We start from the raw sequence: 6,070 nt of genomic DNA on the forward strand, positions 1-6,070 counted from the left end.
TGAAACAATGGGTTTTTGTTTTGAATGATTTCCATCAATTCTGCCTCCGCATTGAGCAGCGCTATTCCCGTGTGGCCAAACATTCGGCAGCGAGCGAGCGAGCGATAACCGCAGACCGCCCGCTTTGACTCGATCGGACTGTATACTTTTTTTTTACCCCGCTCACCCATTGCTGCAACAGTCTCTCTCTCTCTCTCTCACACACACACACACACACACACACACACTTCCTAATTAAACCCAGGAGTGCGGAGCTCAGGCCGGTCAGCCTTTGTTCAACTTTCCTCTTCAGGAGCTCTCGCAGATATGCAGAGCTGCGTCCATCTGCCTCAGACAGACGTATCCCACAATGCCACAAAGGAGGAAATACGTCAAGCCTCCCGCACGGGAAACCGCAGAGCGATGTTTGATTGAAATCTGTGTGAGAAAATGACGCGCGGGGAGTAATTAGTTCGCTCATGATGGTCCGAGTGAAAGTGAACGCAACTGTTCAAAAGTTTGAAATAAATTAATACTTTTATTCAGCAATGATGCATTAAATTGATCAAAAGTGACAGTAAACCCATTTAAAATGTTAGATAATATTTCTATTTCAAATAGAAATTCTGCTCTTTTGAACATCAAAGAATCCTGGGGAAAATGCATCACGGTTTCCACAAAAATAAGGAAGCAGCACAACTGTTTTCAACATTAATGATTTTCTTGAGCAGCAAATCAGCATATTAGAATGATTTCTGAAGGATCATGTGATACTGAAGACTGGAGTAATGATGCTGAAAATTCAGCTTTGATCAAAGGAATAAATTACATTTTACTATATATTCACACAGAAAACGGTTATTTTAAATTGTAATAATATTTCACATATTAGTGTTTTACTGTAATTTTGATCAAATAAATGCAGCATTAGTGAGCAGAAGAGACGTCTGTCAAAAACATTAAACATTTTTTAACTGAGTTTTTCGTGACTATTTTCCACCATTAGTCAAGTCAAGTCACCTTTATTTATATAGCGCTTTTAGCAATACAGATTGTGTCAAAGCAACTGTACAGCATTATTTAGGAAAATACTGTGTCAATAATGCAAAATGATAATAGTAAACACTCAATTTTCAGTTAAAGGCAGTTCATCATTGAATTCAGTGATGTCATCATCCAGCTCAGTTCAGTTTAAATAGTGTCTGTGCAATCAAGTCAACGATATCGCTGGAAATGAAGTGTCCCCAACCAAGCAAGCCAGAGGCGACAGCGGCAAGGAACCAAAACTCCATCGGGGTGGCTACGGTGACCTCGGAATAAGAAAGAAACAAGACTAATATTAGCGTACATGCCATTCTTCTAACGATGTAACAAGTACATCGGGTGTTACGGGAAGTGTTCCCGGTTCCGGTTGTCCTAATTAATGCTGCCTAAAAAGCAGACCAGTATATGTCGCTATAATTCTGCCACAGAGATACACTAAAAATGGAGAAGAAGACTTGGAGCATGTGCATAAACCTTGCGCGCTGTATACAAACATTTTTGCCTTAGTAATTTATGATTTTTCTTTAGTAAAGCTAATAGGCTCAGTAGCTTCTGCAGCACAAACACAAGCATGTAGTCCGCCATAGGGACAGAATAATTTAAAAACAAAACGAGAGCAATACTGTAATAACTCGTTCTGATCCTATTGTCCCTAGAATCTTCTAAAGGTTCCAACATTTGGCTAAAACAACAAAACATCTGAATATAATACATATGCACTGTGGCAATGACTCTCATGGTCAAGCAAACAATCATATAAAGAAATGGATAAGAACAGAAAGACAAATTGTCTGAGGACAGTCAACATTTACAAACACATGCTCCAGATTCACAGACATAGTCTGTACGATAAGCAGGATGAAAAAAAGAGAGAGAAAAAAGAAAGGAAACTGTGAACAGAGAGCGTTCACTCACTGCTGACAGTGCATTCAAACAGGGCTGCGCTTCCCAAAAGTATCATAAGAAAGCATTGATGCCTTTGGGAACAGCAGCCCAGAACAATGCTTATCAGAGGACAAAAAAAAAAACATATATGTTTGAGTTATATCACAATAAATAAACTGAAATTGTAGCCTATAGTTTGTGCAATTACATTTATTTAAATTGAACGTTAAAAGTTCATATTGACCATGTTCTATTCTGTAATGTTAGTAAATCATGCACAGTCAGAATAAAAAGGTCGCTTATTATGCATGCAACAGCCCGTCACTGGCAGTCCCTTATGAAAATGAACCATGGTTTTACTAAAGTTCAACTATAGTATTTGTTGATTTCCATGTTTACCACTACAGTAAACATTTTAACAAATATATAACTTAATATGTTGCAATTAAGGCATATTGAATGTTAAAATGTGTTTCAGATATAAAGTTAGTGGGTATCATTACCCATTTTATTCTTAGTAATTTAATAATTTAATAAATGTCATAATTGAAAAGTTCCGTTTCGAAGTATCGTTATCGAAATCGACCATACTGGCCTTTAAAAGAATCGGTATCGTATCGAAAACAAAATAAGTGGTATCGGTAAACAAAAATATAACCTAATAAGTTGCAATTAAGGCGTAGACTATTGAATGTTAAAATATGTTTCAATTATAAAGTTAAAGGGTTAGTTCACCCAAAAATGAAAATTAGCCTGTATTTTACTCAACCTCAAAGCATCCTAGGTGTATGTGACTTTCTTCTTTCAGACGAAAAACACTTCTCTCACTTCCGCTATCTGTCATACGCGGAAGCCGTTCTGGCGGATGACATAAGACGTCGACGTTGCGTGGTAAGTGACGAACGCGGAGACAAAACAAAACGCTGTTCACGAATTAGAAGCACAAAATGAGGATTTGTAAAGAAAAATGTCGGAGGATTTTGATATAAGCCAAGAGGAACTTCGATATAAGCTAAGAGGAGGCTGGTTTTCCTTTGCTAAAGTAAGGAAACTTTGTTTCCTTTGCTCCTGCATTTCTCAGAGGCGCGCACACGACGCCTACTTCCTACGTCATCCGCCTGAACGTCTTCCGTGTACCACAGTCAGCCGAAGTGAGAAAAAAGTGTTTATTACATTTGAAATATGGATATTTATCTTACAAAAATTGTGTCTGCCTTGGGAAAGCTAGCATGTCTCCGACATAGTGATAACACTCGTTGCCTTCTCTAGTGCAGCTCAACCAGGTCTCGTCCCATTCGTCGATATTTGTGATATCACAAATCCCGGAAAATATGCTTTGTAGTCCAAACGAGTCGTTCGTTGTAGTTTTTGAAAAGTGATTTCTGTTAAATAAAATTTCTCCTTTTGAAGTGGACTTTGATTTTTCTAACTTTGCAGATAATTTTTATGCTCAAACAGCAACATTACAGACTAACTAAAGTTGAAAAAATGAAAAAGCATAATAGGACCTCTTTAAAGAGAGGCCGAAACCAGGGCAAAGCGCGTGGCCATCTTAGGACAACTAAATATACAGGTGACACCTGTAGAAAACTGCTGATTTAATTTATGCCACATACAACCTTACCCATAGTAAAAAATATCTCAATTGTTTCTCTTAGACAGCAGTGAGATTAAATGGAGAGTAATTTCTAGCTATTTTGCTGAAATTGCTGAAATGAACTTAAACACTTCTTTTCAAATGATCTGAGCTGCAATCCACAATTGATTACTGGATGACAACTAACTCATTTCTTTGTATATTCGATTAGAATATAAACTGATACCGACATACTTAACATAGTCTAAAAAAAAACAGTATTTCAGATGGCAACCTATAACTTAGGGCTTTGCTGCAAAATCTCCTGTCTATATGAAATATTATAGCCTATAATATTTGTGAACATGCGGTTATGTGTTTCTCAATGAAACCAGTGTACATTCTGACGTGCGCATTGAGTGTAGGCCGTATGGCAGTGGATCAGGGGTGCGTTTCCCAAAAGCAACTATGCTCGCAAGTTCCGTAGTTACCAATAGAGTTCACTGGAACTAACGACCAAAGTTAGCCAACGATGCTTTTGGGAAACGCACCCCAGATCGGTCTGCTTCGGCCGCTCAGTCCTTGACTAGAGGAAATGTGGAGCCCAGGGAGGAGTCGGTTCCCACACCCAGAAGAAGGGCTTTCGGCTGGGCTAACACAAACACTGCAGCCCTCAGGAAGGAAAGGTCCCAGACTCCTCACAGACCGAGTGACATCGCAGGTTTGCGTTCACACACAAGCACAAACATACACTCATTACATTTTCGTGGAGTTTTTTTTTGAGTCAAATTATTGCTCAGAATTAATATCCAAAATCACCGGTTGAGCATACGTGAACAGTGTCTTCCAACTGCATTTTGTTCGAGGAAAGTGTTTTGATTTGCGATTTACAAAATGAGTCGTTTAGATAGTTTTGCAAACCAGTTTCACCAATTCAATGAAAAGAATCGACTAGAATTCACAATTCTTTTGTAATACACAACACGAGTCGTTCAGACCACTTTCACAAAACGAGTCGTTGAGACTTTGCAAACAAGTTTGACCGATTCATTGAAAAGAATCGATTAGAATGATTGTTTTTTATATAATTCACAACAGTCGTTCAGACCACATTCACAAAACGAGTCATTAAGACCCCTTTGCGAACCGACTGATTCATTAAGCGGAATCGACTAGAATGAACGATATTGTGATTCGCAAAATGAGTCGTTAGGGCTACTTTTCTGAACCGATTTGGCCGATTCACTAAAAGAATCGACTAGACTGATTATTTTGCGATTCTCGAAACGAGTCGTTCAGACCATTTTACATACCGATTTTACCTTTACTATTAAAATAATGAATTAGAACGAACTAGGGATGTAACGAGTCACTCAACTCACGATTCGATTCGATTCGATTCACGATTTTGATTTCACGATTCGATTCATGATTTTTTTTTTAACAAAATGAGATTTAAGACAAATTATAAATTAAATGTGTCCTTTTATTATTGCTTGGACAAAATGCTGCACATTTCTTTGTGAAATTGAAATATAACTATAATAATATACTAATATAGCAGTTGCATATCATTGCTCTTTTGTTGGTTTTGATTGTTTCTATTGTCCTCATTTCGCTTTGGATAAAAGTGTCTGCTAAATGACAAAACTTAAATGTAATGTAAATTTAAATAACAAAACTAAATTGAAATTTAAAAAAAGCCCCAAATCAAATAAATAAGTAACACAAATAAAAGAAATCTCTTCATATAAACAAAATAAGGCTTTGTCTGTGCTCTTTCCATTTAAAATGAGAGGCAACCACTGCATTTTAATCATGATCCAAACAAAGATGCTGCATACATGCAACATGAGCAGTTTTTAATCTAAGTTAGATTGTATAACTTCGATTTTGACTTCAGTTTTGTGAAACTATACATAAAAATATCTGAATGAAACAGCGGAGCTGAATGAGCCGCAGATTCACTCTCTGCCAGCAGGTGGCGCTTAAAGCGTTTCCTTGGGCTCGCGGTTAATCGTTACATCACTAGAACGAACGATTCTTTTACGATTCGCAAAATGACACTTCAGACCACTCTACCAACCAATTTGACTGATTCAGTCAAAAGAATCACCTAGAATGAACAATTCCTTTGCGATTCACAAAACAAATCGTTCTGATAATTTTGTGAACCGATTCACTGAAAATAATCAACTAGAATGAATGATTATTTGCGATTTGTGAAACAATCATTCAAAACTGCTTTAGCGAACCAATTTTCCGATCGTTTTGAAAAGAAATTAATCATATCAGTATCGGCAGTGTATTTTCGGTTTGCAGTTGCTGAAAAGATCTGGACATATATTTGTGTACAGTAGAAATATAATTTTTGGGTGAACTGTCCCTTTAAGTACAGTAATTAAACAATCTCTGATAGAGACAAGAACATCTTGTAAATGAACTCTTTTGACTTGGGCCAATAAGAAATTACCTAGAAACCACCCAGAATACCTTAACAACCACATAGTAATAAAAGTGAAAAAAGTGACGTGACATGTGGCCAAGTATGGTTACCCATACTAGGAATTAGTGCTCTGCATTTAA

This window comes from Sinocyclocheilus anshuiensis, unplaced genomic scaffold (genome assembly GCF_001515605.1).
Source record: "Sinocyclocheilus anshuiensis isolate Anshui unplaced genomic scaffold, SAMN03320099.WGS_v1.1 scaffold62, whole genome shotgun sequence".
In the NCBI taxonomy this organism is placed as follows: Eukaryota; Metazoa; Chordata; class Actinopteri; order Cypriniformes; family Cyprinidae; genus Sinocyclocheilus; species Sinocyclocheilus anshuiensis.